The following is a 6120-nucleotide window of genomic DNA, read 5'->3' on the forward strand; positions in this document are numbered from 1 at the left end:
CCAAAACACAACCTCCTTGGCTGAGGTAAAAACATGCGAATCGCCAATCTAAACATATAATTAAACACGAAGATTTCACGAGTAATTAACACATGTTACTTTCTGCCTTAAATTGCATAAAGCAAACGTTCAGAAACCGATCATACCTACCAGGTATGGTAACAATCATTCAATGGGCAAATCATAAAAAGACGCCACTAGAGGGCACTGTACAAACGCCGACAGACGCACGTTCATAGCATCAGCATGTTGACGACTGATATATTTACCGAACGAGTAATCTCGGAAATAATTGCAGTGATAATTTAGTCATGCTACAATAGGAAAGTAATCTCAGACTGACACGGAATTTCCCGTGCTTAATTTACAGAATTTTTGGTGAAAAAGGCAAGCAATTAGAATCAAGGAACAGTGCCATCATACATTTTAAGGAAGTAATCGAAATTGATAAACGTAGTGGAAGGGTATTGATATATTTAAATACGGACCTATCTACAGATGGCGTGCTATATAGCATATACGGAATTGTTTGGTACCATACATCCATGTACAGAATATAAATATTAATAAAATTAATTGTTGTATGTATGCTCAAATGAATTTCGTAAAAATATGCGTCATACTTTATAACCTAACTCAACATATGACTCGCAAGCATAATTCCGTTAAACTGGTTGGGAATTTGATGAAAAGGTTATCAACTGATTGATTTTCTTATGACGCCATTCATAGCAATAATTTAACACAACACGTACTGTACTTACAACCAACTACATGAACATCCACAAACATGAACGTTAATACGCATGCGTCCAGCATAAAACACATATAGCAGTGTTATAGCAGTGTTCAGTCACGTTTTGAGTTAATACGCATGCGTTCAGCATACCCAACATTTAACGGTGTTATTTGAAAAAGAATTCACAGAGTGACAACATCTGTTCATCACATCAACAAAAGATTTAGAGTTAGGTTGTCTCGGTAAGTAGAGTATCCATGTACAGTTAATCTGAAGAAGTCATATTATCATTCCATCTTGTCTGGTTGAATATATACCCACCTCTATCGTCTATCCTCGTCATTTTATGTTTCGCGTGTACCATATGGGACAGTTAATACTGGCAGGTTTGACCACGTAATCGATTCAAATATGTCGAAGTCACAAACTAAGATTCTATGGAAAACTGAAAAATTGTGTTAATCTTTTCGTTGTTCTTGTTTGTAAATTTGTTCTCGCATCAATACTATAATGCTCATAAATAACTGTTTTGTTCATTGCTTAGTTCAACCATAAATTAGCATGCCATTTTATCAATTTATAATACAAACAAACGAAAACAACTATAATACTCACAAATAACTTTTTTGTTCATTGCTTAGTTCAACCATAAATTAGCATGCCGTTTTATCAATTTATAATACAAACAAACGAAAACAAATGTGTCTGATAACCTATTTTAAATATATTGATATAAATCAATATATTTATGTTTTCTGCAGCTTGGTAAAATCTTCGTTATGGTATAAACAATTTAGCAACTAAATGATTCTGGTCACTGAATATTTTAGAATCAGTAATAAGAAACTAAATTGTGACTGTTGATCTTGTAATGTCGCATTTGTTCTGAACATTATTCTGCACTGCAATTGGAAAAAACAAATCCGCCAATTCAACTCCCTACAACGTATTTTATATATATCATGTAATATAGAACTTTTAGACTAGCATGTTCACTGAAATTAATTTGCGCAGAGTATTAATAGCTAAATCTAAGGTCACGGGTTGAATATATTGTCCTGGTCTTAACAATTGTATATTTTTGCAACGACTGCAACGCAGATAATGTTTTTATATTCAATTGACTTCGAAAAATTCAAGAACGTATATCTGGTTAGCAACTATACAATAAAAAACCCTTCGAAATATATAATATCACATTCAGCACAAGAAATTCTAATATAATATAAATAATAATAATATACTGAACGGCACTGAGAAACTATAAAGACTAAAATAAATTATATAATACGACATATAGTTTATTTCCAATGACAAAGCCAAATACTAATTTCGTAAAAACATGCCAGAGAAGTATAATATTTCTGCAGCTTATTTGAATTGGCAAGCTGTCAAAGCAAATACAGGTTCACTGACGTTATGCCTAATTACCATAACTTTGCATATGATTCGTTAAACTGGTTGGGAATTTGATGAAAATGTTATCAACTGATATAAAGTAATTAGATTTTCGTGGTTTCATGGTTTGTATTATCCATCAAACTTCTCATGACGCCATTCCTGGCAATAATTTAACACACCGCATAGTATACTTACATGAACATACACAAATAAAAGAACAACGCCCAACTACATGAATATATAATGAATTTCTGTGCAGTCACGTTTTGAGTTAATACGCATGCGTTCAGCATACAGAAAATATAACAGTATTATTTGGAGAAAATATAACAGTATTATTTGGAGAAGAATTCACAGAGTGACAACATTTGTTCATTACATCAATAAATAATTTAAAGTTAGGTTGTCTCGGTAAGTAGAGTATCCATGTACAATTAATTTGAAGAAGTATTATCATCATTTCATCTTGTCTGGCTGAATATATACCAATCTCTTTTGTCTATCCTCATCATTTTATGTTTGGCATGTCCCACATGGGACAGTTAATACTATTATTGATCGAACGCTTGAACCATGGGCAGGTTTGACCAAATAATGCAGAAGCTTGAGTCACATTGGGAAAGGAATTCCAGGCGTCCCATGCTAATGTCTTTCCTTTTCGGAAGAAGACTGATGTAGTGTCACAGCCAGTGAAACTGTGGAAGTGCTAAAGATCTGTCTTTACAAAGAGCTGAGCAGATGGCGTTAACATAGAAGTATCTAAAATGTTTCCTACTATCGGAAGCCACCCAAATGTCTGCAGCTGAATACAAGCTAGTATGTAGATATGGCAATTTGCCAATGAGAATCACCAGTACATCAGTATCCACAGTGCGTACTTGGCATGTAGTGGATCCATTTTGTAATGCATCCAAGAGACGAATAAGTAGCCATGCTACTTCATGATCACACTCTGCCATTTGGTGACTCATACCAGTGCGCATTACTGACCTGCCAGATGTAATGACGATCTCTTTTCCTCTTGGACATTCTGTCATTGAAATGTTGTTAGAGAGAAAAGTAAAGAGTTCTTCCATGTTTTTAGAGTCACGAAAAAAGTCTTTCCAGTTCCCTGGTATCTTATTCCGGCCTTCCATTTTCCGACGAATCCCTGTACCAGGCTTTTCTCGAGTTGACTCTTTTATATCTAAATAGGTATCCGAAACCACATACACTCTGTCAGCATTCTCTAATTGTCGCAAGATGTGGGGTACAAATACATTATCAGCGTATTTGTCAAATGTGGCCACATTATTCTTGTTATCTTTCTGATTGTTGGAAAACCTCATTTTGCTCCCGAAAGATAATGAATATACTCATGTCGCCTTCTCTATGCTGTATTACGATGTAAAGTCTTGAGAAAAGAGCAATGTCGTCCTTTAGCTTTTTCTCTGTTTGCTTCAGTGACTTCTTGCGTCATGGGCACTTTAAGAGGGGAGAGAGTTTTTCTTAATTGGATCATGAATCGATTGTGTTCGGTCTACGATGACCCTCTTGTGGTAATTATTGTGTTGCTCCTTGCCTAATGCTTCAATACAGCGAACTGTCTCAAATACTTTTGTATCCATAACGTTGCAGTAGTCCATGACAAGCAGTTCCGGTGCATTGTCTAAGAATGGATTAGTCATGTCACTAATAGTGTGGACAAAAGCCTCTGTTTTTCTCTTTGAATGTTTCTTGTGCTGCAAACCCTTCCCAATGATGTAACAGCTTCTCTTCAGTTTAATATATGTATTTACTTTCAAATTCTGAAAGAAGTCTTGTTTGTACTGGGTCAGCTATCATCCACTTCCTGAAAGCAGATGGGTTTTGTGTTTATCCCAACTGCACCACCAGCACCCTTAGCGAACACATTGTTTTGTTCATGTTTTGTAGTCACCGAATGTTTTCCACGTGGCCATCTCAATATGGAGACCTCCAAACATGACAGTGTAAATGTCTTCACCGTGGGTTTCAGGCCAGTGCCACTAAACAAACATGCCAAGGGCAGAAAATGGGGCATCCATTGTGACAATGGGTATCTGTCCAGTTTTGAGATATTCTGTAGCTTCACGAAGCACATTCATACCATGTTTGATCATGGCTACTGTAGCTGCCTTCTCACAAAACAGAGGCAAGAGCTGAGTGATGCCTTTCTTCTACGAGTAGTATGGGACTGTAAAGAGGCATGAAATGCTGCCCAAGTCACAGTGTCGCCTTTGTCTAGTTTTCGCTTTGCTACTTGATGTAAAGCGTGCTACATTCATTATTCCTTCTTGACCCATGCTTCTTGTAGACGGCCCTCTACCTTCTCAATGTTGCGTGCAGCTTCAGGAACACACACCTTGGATTTTTTTAAGGCAACTGCTTGAACAGTTGTGTAGTTTTCAGGCAGAGCATGTTTTTTCTGTGTTCCATTCGAAGAGAGGGAGAGAGCCTTTGGCTAGATCCCAGATTGGTCTTAGTTGCAGACTAAAATAATCTAATATCAGTACCATGGAAAGAATTTTTGGCTGTAGTACTTAAGAGGTTGTGGTCAATGTTGTCCAAGGCACCAACAGTGAAAAGACCGTGACACAACTGCAAAGGGGACACAACACCCTGTTCCTGCGATCGCAGACATCCTTCGCCAGTTAGGATTCAAGCTGAAGAACCCTAACATAGCTCACACATAAAGCCAATTTATACAGTTGTGTGATCAAATTCTTTGATCTGGTGATTGTGTGAATATTATTGATTGTGTGAATATTATTATATACCTCACAATGATCCCTTCAATTATCACAAAGATACAAACAAATATAAATACATCTTTATTTATAATTTAACTTGTTTTAAACTTTACTCTGAATTTCGAAACCACGTTTTGATTGATTTATTATTCTATTACATAACAGTAACACGTAACTGTAACTGAAAATTATCATAATACGTGAACCAATTAAATATTGTTTCTGACAGTCACTGCGAAATATTGTGGACATTATGAAGAAAATACTGATTGTATTTGTTGTCGTACTTGTATTGGGAATGAACTTCGAAAATAGTGTCTTGGCAAAAAATGTAAGTTTAGTCAATTTGTTAAATACTAATTCCTCGCAATTATAAACGGTCAGGGAAGCATGAATGCCTTATGTGAATGATATAGTTAGTAATAAATGCGTGTCTTCGTGTACTGCAAAAACATTGTTTATTTGTTTTAGGTGCCACGTCCAGCACATGAGTTACGGAAACGGAACAGGTAGGATAGTTTTAACATATTTTGAAATGCGAATCTTACCAAGCTATAAATACGGATTTTCATATATAAAGATAATTTAAATCGTAAAAATATTGCACACAGATTAAAAAATAGAAAGGCCGGGTGTTATAATGTCGCACTGCTATTTAAATTAAAACAATACACTAAAATTCAACATTGGCATGATACGATATGTCATACCCACCCACCAACCCACTCAATCTCTCTCTTATAGCAATTAACAATGCAGCACTAACTTAATGAAATGTGTTTGTACTGTTTCTAATCAGACTGTCTATACCAAATGATGACGAGGACAAGCGTGGATGTTGTCAAGGTGGTGGTTTCCGAGGGATAATCTGAAACATCGATGATACGAATAAAGAACACTGAAACAATTAGTTGTAGTAAGCTTCTTAGAGGGCATGTTTGTCGTTGTCTTCCATTTAAAAGTAATTAGTCTCGGAAATAGATCACTAAAAGTTAGTTATGCACATGATTAATGAAATCGCATGTTGATCGTGTCAAAATCTCTTTACCTATGCATACAATTTCAAAGTTCTTGTAAGTGCATATCAAAAACAAATATCTGGCTGTAATTTATGCATACCAATCAGGTCATGTGGTTAGTAATGGTTTATATACAATTCTCTTTTTAGTGTGTATAGTTCAAATGCTTATAGTGGCAAGGTGCAATAGTCATAATCCTGAGTTCAAATCT

General features: G+C 35.7%; 1 long non-coding RNA gene across 1 annotated transcript; it reads left to right on the forward strand.

Annotated features, from left to right (window-relative positions):
- The first annotated feature begins 900 nt into the window (after positions 1-900).
- On the forward strand, positions 901-5797 carry LOC144342936 (uncharacterized). The gene is made up of 4 exons (XR_013418857.1): positions 901-981; positions 5120-5221; positions 5362-5399; positions 5690-5797. It is a non-coding gene; the product is annotated as an uncharacterized LOC144342936 (long non-coding RNA).
- The last annotated feature ends 323 nt before the right edge of the window (positions 5798-6120 follow it).

Source organism: Saccoglossus kowalevskii, chromosome 22, assembly GCF_978046115.1.
Source record: "Saccoglossus kowalevskii chromosome 22, keSacKowa6.1, whole genome shotgun sequence".
Lineage (NCBI taxonomy): Eukaryota > Metazoa > Hemichordata > Enteropneusta > Harrimaniidae > Saccoglossus > Saccoglossus kowalevskii.